This window comes from Anastrepha obliqua, chromosome 3 (assembly GCF_027943255.1).
Source record: "Anastrepha obliqua isolate idAnaObli1 chromosome 3, idAnaObli1_1.0, whole genome shotgun sequence".
NCBI classification, from domain to species: Eukaryota; Metazoa; Arthropoda; class Insecta; order Diptera; family Tephritidae; genus Anastrepha; species Anastrepha obliqua.
In genome coordinates, this window is record NC_072894.1 from 113246971 (window position 1) to 113260394 (window position 13424).

Below are 13424 nucleotides of genomic sequence, written 5' to 3' on the forward strand. Positions count from 1 at the left end.
GAGAAATCAAAGACGGTAAATGAAAGAGTTGAAATGACGCCTCAAGAATTAGATGTAAGAGAAACGTCAAAAGAGGCTGAAAATATTGCAATTGCGCCCAATGCGTCAACACAAACCCCTGTAACTGCAAGTGATGCAAACACAGAAAGGGAAAAACTGAATCCTCGCGACAAGAGTTTATGCTCAAAATGCGAGCTGAAGAAGAGGAAGCCGTAGAGAAATGTTTGAGAGTGCTTAGGAAAATGAAAACAGTTCTATTGAAGAGAAGGAATACATCCACAGAAATAAACACCGGAGCCTTAGAGCTAGATGAACTATTCGACGTCATGAAAAACTGCTGAAGAGGTTAAATTTGCGCTGAAAAAACCGGCGACGTATCTTGCCGAACACATTAACGAAAGAAGTCGGAGGTGATACACCCACAACAGCTCGAAAAACAGGTGTGGTCCAGGAGAGCACTTCGTCGGCCGCAAAAAGAAATGCACCAAGTCCTGTCGCACCCGACTCTTCGAAGAAACTAAGAGTTCGAGAGCCTGAGAGCAAGTGGTAAGCCGGCAAAAATCTAGGAAGGAAAAAGGAAACGATTGAGCACAGAACGATGGAGTTAGGAAGGCTAAGGAGAATCAAAAGAAGAATGAGCGAATACCAAAAAACCAAAATCGGAGGCTGCGTTGGTAAAGCTGGTAGAGGACCACAGTTATGCTGAAATCCTCAAAAACATCCGAGAAAAGACAGTTAATTTTTTATGATTTTTGCACAATTTTTTATTTTGGTTTTTGCACAGAAATACACTCGGAAATTTGCCATTGCTTGCCAAGCGGTGACCGCATTTGATAATTTCGGAAATTCCGCACTTTCGTGAAGCTGGTTTTCGAAAACGCCTATATTGAGTTTCTAACATCTATAACTCCATTCTTTCGTTTTTATTTATAAGTAAAATTAATAAGAGCAACTCAGTTATTATGCTGTGTTACTACTTTTCGATTAACTGCTGAGCCAGCTGAGCTTCTAATTGCGTCTAATTTATGAGGTGCTGTGCTATTAAAGCCCCTGTTTAATAAGGCATTATTTATAACTTATTTAATTTGTTTCTTCTTTTTATTTATTGAACTACAAAAATGCTCTGTCCTATTTCTAAAAATACCTTTGAAATAAATAAACAAATATCCACACTTTTCAGAATTTGCTCTGCTTTCAAATTCAAACTCACCTTCATGAAAAATCTGTAGCTTCTTCTTGCATTATTATTTTTGTGTCAAGCCTTATCAGCCAATATATAACTTTAGAACATTATGGCTGGCATGTCAACAAAAAGATGTCTGCACCTGATAGCCTTTGAGTTGAATAGAAAAAAGCAGTACACAGATTTTACATATACACGCACACAAATACACTGATGCTAGTTGCACGAAACATAGATTTACAGATGCTAATGTCTATTTGTGGTAAGTGACGCTTCTTTTCACTGGTTTCTTTCACATTTTTAAGCGCTTAGGTATTTAATACATTTTGGGCATTCGGGCATTGCACATATTTTAAATTTAGTTTCACTTTTTTCGACTTTACACAAAATTTATGTCGTGGTGTTCATTTCCTGTTGGATTTGAAATCAAAAAATATTTTATTAATATTTAGTAATTTTTATTTTTGATTTAATGTTTATTTATAATTTTCAAGTTTCAGTTACATATAAAAGTATATACTTATGTACAACTTATTTTTTACTTCTATCCAATTTTTTTAACGGGACATTTTGAACGAACTTCACAAAAGGCCTCTTTATTATAGCAGTAAAAGTATAAAAATATATTACACACATGTTTCAGTTGTCGCCCACGCATTTTACTGGGTATTTGCCTGAGCTTCTCTTTCAATTTTTGGTTTGCACTTGTGTTTTCCCCAAATTAAGGGACCCACAGTTTAAAACCGACTCCTAACGGCAAATGGTTGTTTATTATGTGCTTTTTCATGGCATAAAATTTAGTTAAAAAAAAAACAAAAAAAATGATTGAAAAACAAGTCTGTCTGGACCGAACTTTATACACACACATTTTAGTACCAGTTAGTACGAGCACTAGCAGATAATTTTTGTGATCTAATAAACGCATAGAAAACTAAGGTAGTAGTATGTACAAATTTTAGACCGAAATTCGAAATATTGACGAAATTATAGCACATACATGAGAGCGGCTCGTACTTGCGTGCGCTAAGCCGCTAAAACTTTAAACGCGTTTTTCTCAAAACAACGTTTTTCCGGATGGCCGTCGTGAAAACAAATTTTCTATCTAACGGATTGAGCTGACGAAATCACGCCGGCCAGCCACTGTACCTCTTTTTTTGCCGCTTGCTGCAGTGTACAAAAATAGTATCAAAACATTAAAAAAAAACAAAATTTTTTTTTGTACACCTTCTTAAACCTTTAATAACATATCAGAAAATCAAACCCATTAAATTTTATTTTCCCTTCCAAAAAATGTCCCAAACATAGCCTCAAGAAACGTATAAGTTATCAGACTACTACCTTAAAGCTATAGTCTGCAGCTTTAGATGGACGCATGGAAATTTGATCTGAGCAGACAAATTTCTTTGGGCTCATCATTTGCGCTAAATTTGTGTAATTTTCAGAGATTCGCATTTTTTTAATTAGTGTTTTTTATTGCAATTAAATAGTTTTTTAATAACTTTTTTTTAATACAATTTTTTAATCTTGTATTGTTGAAATTACTATTATATGGTTGGTGGTTATTTATCAACTTTTCCCCTTTTTTATTCCAAACTATCTTGGCAAAAGTAATACGCGTAACCAGTTTCATAAAATACCTAGTCCTGCCATAAGTTCTGTTACAAGTTGAGTCCGTTATAAAGTGTTTTCAAGTAACAGGTGCTATGAATGAATGGATTGCGGTATCGAGAGATGGCTAACAATTTTCATGGCCGAAATTGGATGGTATTGATCTGAACAACGTTTATTTTCAACAAGACGGCGCTACGTGCAACGAAACCATTGATCTTTTATGGGAAAAGTTTCCGCACCGTGTTATCTCTCGAAGAGATGATCACAATTGGCCACCGAGATTTTGTGATTTAACACCTTGTGACTTTTTTCTTTGGGGCCACGTGAAAGAGAAGGTCTATGACAACAGCCCAGTGTCGATTCAAGACCTCAAAGATGGAATTCGTGAGGCTATCGAGTACTTTGCAATTCGACTACGGAAAATTTCATGAGAAGGATATTGTCCTGTAAGCGTGGCCACTACGTTCACTTGCCTGTTGTTATTTTCCACTATTAACGGCATACCTTCTTCTTTATAATGAAATAAACATCCGATCGTTTATATTAAAAAATAGCATTTTTCTGTGAATATCAAATTAACTCCTCTTATTCGAAAACCCTACAGATACAAAGTTATAATAATATACATTTCGGTAAGAAGTTAATTCCATTTAATCATTTAAATATTAAAAAAAAATTTTACAATTTCATTCGACATGGTCCCCATTTGCTTTTACACAAGCCTTCAAACGATTAGGCAACTCAACTCTTGCAGCAAGCACGCTTTCCATGGATATTGCCGTCACTGCTCACGCCAAAGATTGTTTGAGACTCTCTAAATTTTTGTGAGGTCTTCGACAGGCCATGCTCTCTAATTCTGATCACAAACTGTAGTCCAATGTATTCAGATCTGGACTTCCACACGATCAATCTTCGGCGGCTATGAACCCGGGAATATTGTTTTTTAGCCACTGCTGGGTGGTTTTTGCTTTATGGGCTAGATCGGAATCTTACTGGAAGATCCAACACTCTCCATTGGCAAGAGTACTGCTCAACTGCCACACCGAGCCTTCTAAAACATCCTACTAGTACACTTTTGCCCCGGTATCAACTCCTTTTTCGCAGAAATGAAGAGATATAACGCCTTTACAAGACACTCTCCACCAAACCATTACGGAGGCTGGATTCGCTGAACCCTTGGAACAACATGTTTTATGTCTTTAGAAGTTTTAGTAAAGATTTTATCGTTTTGCTTATTAAAAACTTGTTCAACATTCAAAATTTTCTCATCTGTGCAAAGAAATATTTTCATGGCCTTTGACCGCAAACCACCGAAGAATCCGCTTGCATTTGTCGAGTCTAAAGTCTTCAAAAGATGACCAGTTGAGCGATGGAAGGCTTTCATATAGAGTTCATTTCTAATTGGTCTCGATACGCATCTGATCATTACATTAATTTCCCTGGACATGATTTTCCGCTTTCTAAGGAGATTTCTGGGAATTCTCCCTCGAATGGCATTTATGGCTGCATTGGTTCGAACCACGCGAGGACCACCACTTCTTTTTCATTCAGTCAGTCTCCACTTCAGACGTTTGAGAAAGATGATTGATCGTGCGGTAGACAAACTGTGTCGAAATATTCAGTTTCTTCAGCAATTCGTAAATCTCACTTGCACTTCTACCACATTTTCTGCAATGCAATCACTGCAATGAGGTTTCACATAGCTCCCCACTCCACTGTTAAGACGTAAAATTTGCCAACGAAACTGAGAATAATTTATGAGTTTATTGTGCTCGCCGCATGCATTGTAAAATTTGTCACAGAATTTATGGCAAGACTAAGTATTTAAATTTTTCTTCGAGTTAACGAGCACACGTCTAGGCAGACGGGCAGAATTATATGGCTAAATCGAAACTTCTCATCACTCTGAGCATCTTAACTAAAATAGTGGGCTCTGATAGGTATCGCATTTAGTAAACAGTTCACTAGCGGCTACCTCTGCTTGGAAAACATAGCAGTACGTTAGTTTGAGCTTGGTGGGGAGCTCTTGGCAAAATACTCCTACTCTAACCTTTCCGCCCAACTTGGAGCCATCCAAGAAATGGGTTGCTTATTGTGCGCAATAATTTATTACATAAGGATCATCAAGTCTAGAGTTCCAAGTTGGAACCTAGGGCAACATAACACACAGGGCAGAGCTCATGAAATAAATACCTAAAGATAGCAATATATGTAATAAGAGTTGAAAAAGTATCATTGAAAGTCATGTACGGCAATGCCTTGCAAACCACAAGGCTTAAATTTTACTACGGAATATTTATATAAAAAAAATTATATTCTGAAAAATAAAGGCCATCAGCTTTAAAAAAAAAATCCTTTAATTTAGCGAGAAACTCATTTTGAAAAATCCAAGACTCGAGCTCTGTTGGACCTAGTAACCATGGTCGTTCCATATTTTATTTTGAGCCAAAAAGAAGTAAACTAAGAAGATTAAGGCGTGTCGTAAAAGCTCTTTTAATTTTTGTATTATTTTTCCCTAGCTGGCACTACTACTTTCTGGGCGACTGTGTTCCACCCACAACGCTTCCTGCTACAAATACACTGAGGCACTGCCCTAGTAGCCTCCCTGTGCTTTGTTTATTTTCTCCCACCCTCAAATAGGTATTTAAGTTTTGTCGTCTCAGCATACCCACCTCCTGAATGCAAGGCGCTTATGTCATTGGAGAATTCTGTAAAGTGTTTGCATGTAAGCGTTGTTTATGTAGATGGGTGTTGTTCTTTCATTTTTTTTTTTGCCTTTTTGCACTAAATATTTATTGGCCTTTGCATATTTTATGTGCGTCAAAAGTACACACATATTTCTTCTTTTTCTTCTTCTTCGACGTATGTTTATCTATGCTAATAAGCGCATTTGGGTGGAATTGCGAATATAAGAATGCGTGATTTTAGTTACTTAAAACAGGGTGTTGCAAGCTCCGGTTTGATTTAGAAAAGTTTTGTTTGAATACCAGATGGAATTTGTAGGCATCTCCTTTAACAGATTTTAAGTAAAAAATTTACAATTTCGCTAGGAAACTGCATAAAAATGATTAAAATTCATTTTTTTTTTTTTTGAATTTCATGAAAAAAATATTTTCCATTGCACTTCTTTCATGATGATGTATGGTCGAGTTGTAGCATTATTTTTTTCTTTTTTCACGTACAGACTACGCCTTTATGCAATTTTAAGTAAATAAATGAATCGCAGACATAGGTAAGAGCAATAATATGTAATGTAGCACAGATATTAACTTAGCCTTTAAACTTTCTCTACTTTCGGAGAGTAGGTCTAACTGATCACCTATTTCATTGGCGTACTTAGAACTACGGCTGATTGGATCATTTAAAGAGCAGTTAGTTCTGCAACGAGGAATACGAAGGCATACATGTGGAGCATTTGAAAAGAATTGAAGAAAGAATTAACTTTAATAAAAAATGGCAGTTACTATGATGAGTGACGTCTCTACAAATATAAGGGAACAAAATTTCCACTGCTTTTCAAATATTAGTTGTCCGAGTAGTCCCGGGCCTAACACATCGATGGCTACTAGTTTTATGGTATTCACGTCTTTGTCAGTTAGTACTAATCTTAAACAGCAGATAAAATTTCATGATTTTCCATGCATTAGTTCGTGAGTTGTACTAACAATGACGTCACTTTTGTTATTACCAAAAAAAAGGGATCAATAAGAATCTCGTGTTTTAATTTTATACAGTTTTTTGATGAGAAAAAATATCGTTCAAGCGAATGGAATGGCTTGGCATGTATTATGGGGACTCCGTTTCATCAGAAATAACAATAAAACAGGAAGCGATGATTTGCTGACTTTAAACGTCAAAAAAAAAAAAACACATAAAAAAATCCACAAAATCGTTTTTAATGAGCGAAAAGTGAAGTTGCATAAGTTAACTTGCATCGTAAAGATATCAAAATAATGATTTGGTTCTGTATTGCATGAGCATTTGACTATGAGAATGCTCTGTTTAAAGTGGATGTCGCGTCTGCTCCCTGTTTTGTTTCATCAAGACAATGCACAGTGTCACAAGTGAATCAAATCCATGGCAAAACTACATGAATTGAAATTCGACTTGCTCCCACATCCACCGTATTCGCCAGATTTCGCTCCCAATGACTACTGGCTACTACCTAAAAATGCTCACCGGTAAGAAAATTTGCTCGATAGAAGTGGTTATCGCTGAAACTGAGGCCTATTTTGAGGCAAAAGATAAGTCGTTCTGCAAAAGTGGCATTCAAATGTTGGAGCGGTGCTGGAATGATTGCGTTGCTCTTGATGGAAATTACGTTGATGAATAAAGCTTATTTTGGAAAAAAAGTGTCTTCTTTAATAGGCTCGGTACTTTTCAGCCCATGTGTTATGATGAATGGTAAGCATAGCAAGGCGCCATTGTTTACTATATTACATGGATAAATCAATCCGTGTCAACTTTTCATTAGAAGTTTTAATAACTTTGTGATATTTGGTTTGGTTAATACTCGGTGCATTTACAATTTATGTGCATAAAAAAAGTGTCAGTAAATACTTTTTGAAAATTCAAAAAAATAAAGGGAACCTCAAGTTTTTTCAGAATTAAAAATTTTATTTGTCTATTACTCGTTAAAGCATGGGGGAAATCTTACATCAAAGCTTATAAGTAAATCAACACCAAACATCGAAAAGTTCAAAGAAAAATCTCTATCGTAAACCACTGATTGAAAAACATACAAATCATTTTAAGTCAGCAAAGGCCATTGCAGCTGAAATCAACTACGTGGTATCAAGGACAACTGTACGTCTTCGATTATATGACACAACCTACCAGACAGAATAGCCTGTAAAGTTCCTCTGTTGAAACAAGCAAACTTAAGGAAGAGAAAAGTTTTTGCTCCAGAGTCCAAGTCATGGTGTGGAGCATAGGGTATGGAAAAATTGGCTTAACATACTTTGCATCGATAGAACAAAAATACAATAAATTTATTTGGAAATGATGCTGAGCGAAATGTTAAACGTCCTAAAGGACACAAATTTTCACCGCGGTTCAGAAAAAAAAACAATCAAACACGGTGGCGGCAACATACTGATTTGGGAATGCATCCCTTCCATCTGCAGAAGGACCTATTCACCTCATAGTCTATAAAATGGACAAATTTATTTACAATAATATACTTCCATAAACATGCCCAGCAAATTGTAGATCAGAATATGTTACTTCGGTAGCTTTTCATGCAAAATAATGATCCAAAACACGCCTTAATGTTAGTAAGTGAATGGTTTTTACAAAAATTTATGAAGTAATGTTTAAGCTATGGATCGGCCACGACATTCATTCACTTCATCTAAATTACATTGACAACCATTACGAAGATTTAAAGAAGCGAATCGGGAAGTGAAAGCTCAAAAACAAGAACCATTTATGGCAGAAAATCAAAGAAATATGGTATTCCACTCCCACAGAAACCTGCCGGAGTATAATCAATTCTATACCACATCAAACACAAAAATGAAATTATTGACAATCATGGAGGGTACAGTGGTTATTGATTAAACTTCCATAATTTACACAATATTTTTAATAAAATCAGTAAGTTGTTTTTGTTTGTGCTTATTTTAATATCCTTTTTGTTCCTATTGTCACTAGTTAAAGTTTCAAAAGGTTCTTGAATTATTATTTATATTTTTTGTATTAATCTATGAAATAAAATCTGGTATTATATTATTATTTTAAAAACTTGCATTTCTAATATGAACGTGGGGGTACCTATTTTAATGACCGTATGTGCATATATGAAACTGTATATGTGCGAAACGTTGATTGCGTTTTCTTTAAATCTTAAATTGGGCCCACGATGAAAGTTTTAAGACATGCAAGAGACGTTTAGAGCTATATTTAGGGCTATATTAGGGCAAAAAAAAATGCAAAAAAATTAAAAAAAATTTAAGTCGGAATATTTTGAAAAATTTTTGTTCCAAGTTTGTCACAAATAAATACATTTTTTTTTACATATAAAATGCTTCTTTATTTAAAGAGTGCTGCTTTGCGATTAATTTCTGATATTAAGAAGCTAAATCGGAGAATGAGAAAAAGGTTTTAAAGGTTTTAAGGAAAATAGTACCACAATTTCGAAGTCTTACTAATGGGACAGTGAAATTACACCGAATATTATCTCATTCCAATAATTCATTGAAACTTCTATGATTAGTCGACTTATATTCCATAGTTTCTGCTAACTGAATGAAGAATATATAATATACTTGGGCGAAATTGGAACACTTTGTTTATTTTTGGGCAAATCGTTTTGGAGACGGAAAGTTCTGAACAAAAAAATTAATAAAAATATATTAAGCAAGTATAAAAAAATCAAAACAAAAACAATTAAAAGATATATAAATATAAAAAAGAAATAATTAAAAAAATGTATATATGAAAAAATGTTAACAAAAACGAAAGAAAAAAATAAGTGAAAAAAGTAAATAAATAAATAAGAAACATAAGCAAAAACAAAAAATAAAAAAAATTAATAAATAAAAAAAAATGGTACTGCAGTGCTCATTATATTTCAATTTTGCTTAGATATCAATCATTACAGGTAACAACTTTTCTATGGCCCATGAAGCATGAGAAGTCATAACTTATGAGGACAAATTTCTACTCATTTCATATTTAACATTCTGATGGAAAAAACTGGCATTGTACCCCATTTTTCCAATTTCTTTTCAGGGATTAGTGAATTTTTTATAATTTTGGAATAAGTCCAGATATATGCGTTTTCCAACCTAAATTTTTTGGATACGGAAAGTTCTGAACAAAAACAATTATAAAAAACAAATAAAAACTATTAAAAAAACAAAAAATAATAATAAAGTAAATAAATGGAAAAAATAATAAATAAATAAAAAAAATAAAATTTAATTAAAACTAAAAAAACGCAGTACTGCGGTGCTCATCATATTTATGAGGACAAATAAACAAAATAAATGAAAAATAAAAAAAAAATATTATAAGAAATATAAACTAAATATAAAACAAAAAAAAAATACTAAACCATAATTTATGAGGAGAAATATGATGAGTAGACCAATTTTTAATAATTTCATGTTCAACATTCTGATGAAAAAACCGGATTTGTACCCCGTTCTTTCGCTTTGTTTTCAATGATGGTAATTTTAGACTACCTCCAGCTTACATTTAGCAATATGAGTGGTTAAAAAATATTTCCACCGAATTTATTCTGTAGACGGAAACTTCTGAACCAAAAAATAGTATACAAAATTTATAAAAACATGTAAAAAAATAGTAATACAAAATAAATAATAATAATTAAATAATTATTAAAATTAAATTAAATAAATTAAAAATTAAAAAATAGATTATAAATGAAAATAAAAAAAGCAGCACAGCAGTGCTCATTATATTTCAATTTTGCTTAGATATCAATCATGGGTACAATTTTTCTATGGCCCATAAAGCATAATAAGCCGTAACTTATGAGTAGGCAAATTTTTCATAGTTTCATATTCAACATTCCGCTGAAAAAAACTGATATTGTACCACATTTTTTAACTTTCTTTCCGTTGGTTTGCTAATGTAAGGCCACCTCCAGTTTATATATGAGTGCCTAAAAGCTATTTAGGACTAACTTTTCTACCTAAATGTACGGACTACATTTATAATATTTTTTCTACATTTATTTTGATTATCCTTTCGCTTGTGTATAATTTATTTTTCTACTTAGTAGAGAATTTTCACGATGCGGATATTTTAATATGCCTCACAGCACAACTGATTGCTTTGAATCATATGAATTTTATAAAGATTTATGTACATCTAAACACTTTGCCTTTTCTCTTTGATGAAGTATAATTTTAGGCGTACCAGCAGCCATATTCTTTATGCAGACAACGTGCCGTAGCCATACTGATTGAGGTTGCGTGCAAATAATGATGCTACAAGGCTTCAAGCCCTGAGATACGTGTGTGTGTTGGTGGGTGTTTGTAATGTACACAAATTTCACACATATGCAGACATATTTATACACTATATATGTATATATATATATATATATATATATATGTATATCCTGTATGTCATGCCAAGAAGCGCACATTTACATTGCGCCGCAAGCAAAATAACAACCAGAAAAAATTGACAAAGTGCACAATCTCATCAAATGCGGCGACATCAACCTCTACATGTTGCAAACATATTGACGAACACATTCATACACCATCGTTAGCTGCTACAGCAGGCAGTACGAGACTTTACAAAGGCATCAAAATTTTTCAACCGCACAGTTCTGCTCAATTGCTGCTGTTTCTACTTTAGCTGACTGACAACATATCAACGAATATAATAACTTGTAAAATTGTGTGCTTGCTTTTGACTTTCAGCTTCACTGACTCAATGGAGATGTCTGTCTTACATTCACCTCTACAACTTAACTGCGGGCTCATGTGACTGGTGTGGCTTTAAATTGATATGTCTTACATATTCGTCTGTGTATTTTTAATGAAACAACTGAAGTCGACTTAGCACTTTTTTCCTGTAAGCCACTACATTGCTTGCTTTTCGCTAAATATTTAATCAATTAATCACTCATAGCCTGAGTAAATACCTGAATTTTTAATAGTTGCATGAAATAAAGAATACACATTTTTTTTCTATGATAGATGAGAATTTATTAACCTTAAAGAAAAACGTGCTAAAACCTGACACGTTTTGTTTTTTGTTTTTGAAAGTCCACATATATATATAATGCCTCCTAATAAGCCTGCTTCGCAACAGCAGTGTGGCCATTAACATCTTAAGTGATGTGTACTTATATATGAAACATTACAACATTACAGCACTCACTGCAACAACAACAATCACCAACATTTTTCTTGCATAGCTGGTACAACTTTTAAGCAACGACTTTTGTCTTGACAATACCTCTAAAGTTGCATAAATACCCTCCATTTTGTTACTAAGCGCGCATTGCATGCATCCAAATAGAACTCACACACTCCCACTATTACTATATGCATAACGGCATATTTTCAAGTTTCAGCAAATATTTGAGTACAAATATTTTATTTTTCTACTACCAATAATTTAATAAGTGCCCCACCCTAAGTGACCTTCCGTACACATTCGTGGTACGCAAACTATTTCCAATAACTAAGCATACTTTTCAGCGCAGTCAGCTGTTGTGAAAATGTTGCTGTCCTTTAAACTGTTTACTTACATATACGCATATACTCGTACAGGTACACAGCGGTCAGTTTATGCGCAAGTTTGGCTGCCGAGCGAAATCAATCACCAATGTGCACATATTTTGTTGTTATTATCACTTGTACTTGTGCTTAGTTGCCTACTTTTCGGTGCTGCATCGATTTTTATTTGCAGCTTAGCAACAATTTTTGACAAAAAATCGCATTCATATGAGTTTCAAGGTTGTTGTATTGAATGTTTACATGAAATATTAATGAGTTTGAAAAAATCAAAATAAAAATACAGAAGCGCACCAGCACCTAAATGTAGGCCATGTAAATATTTTTATATGGCGCTGATTTTGTGTTTTGCTTACATTTTGTTTATAAAATATCAGCACTGTGCCAATTCTAGCATTATTTTTTAGAAATATTAGCAACAAATTACTTGCTTATCCTTACTATCGCACTGCAATATCCCCTTTCACACACGCACACACCATCACTTCACTGGTCTGATAATTTGTTACACTTCTCTTGCCTTAGTTGCCTAGATAACGCATTCGTTTTTTTTTTTGTTTTTTTTTTGTTTTTTTTTTTTTTAATTTTCGTATTCGCATTCACATTCGCGTGCGTAACTACTTCACCGCCGTACTTCCGCTGGTTTTGCTTCGTCGCATGCGACACAATCACGCGCGCCTTCACTTGCCACACAAACCGTACGCGTCAATTTTATATGAACGACTGAATCGGTCGTCATTCGCAGCCTGTTGGTTTTATGTGGCGTATGAGTGTCCTGCTGCTGCACATTGCTTTTGCAGCCTTTGACGAGTTGACTGCAGAAATATCCCTACTTTTTCTTCCATTCCTCCAAGCACATGCGCACAGCGGCTGTTTGTCGTGCAATGTTCGCTAATTTTTGTAGACTGGATGTATTTTGAAGACTTTTAGTCTCACAAGTCTTGCAGCCTGTATTCTTGTCGGCCTTTTGCCGGCTAGCCATCCTGGAAGGACCTCTATTTTATAAATTTCCCTAAATATATTTTTCAGTCGTGTTGCTGCCATAGAGTCGAAAACATGTTAGCGGCTAAAGTGTGACAATGCAGTCTTGTGGAATTCCATTTGATTGCTTTTGGGCTTTGCGCTGTGACTGTAGCGTCATTAGGTTGTACTTGCCGATATTTTCTGCTCTTCTTCTTGTAATACTTTTTTGCCTGCACGCACTAGTTTTTGTAGCGGCGGCAGCACCAGCAAAGAAATTACGTAAACAATGTCACTTGAATTATTCATATGCATTCGACTGGACCGCATTGTACAGACAAAAATTGTTGAATGCTTCATTATGAGACTGTTTTTAGTTTCTGGGGCACGTTTTTTGATTTTAGTTTTGTAATTAGCTTAGTTACGGTATTTTTTTTTAATTT

General features: G+C 34.3%; 1 protein-coding gene across 2 annotated transcripts in view; it reads right to left on the reverse strand.

The window, feature by feature from the left end:
- LOC129242882 (cysteine-rich motor neuron 1 protein) overlaps nucleotides 1–12714 on the reverse strand; it is a 213920-nt gene extending 201206 nt beyond the window's left edge. Inside the window, exon 1 of one of the 2 annotated variants that reach the window (XM_054879781.1) lies at nucleotides 12036–12714. The gene's annotated coding sequence lies outside the window, so the exon portion shown is untranslated. Of the gene's footprint in view, nucleotides 1–1210; nucleotides 1268–12035 lie in introns of those variants that run through there. The other variant, XM_054879782.1, reaches the window with a different exon arrangement.
- Between the last annotated feature and the right edge of the window lie 710 nt (nucleotides 12715–13424).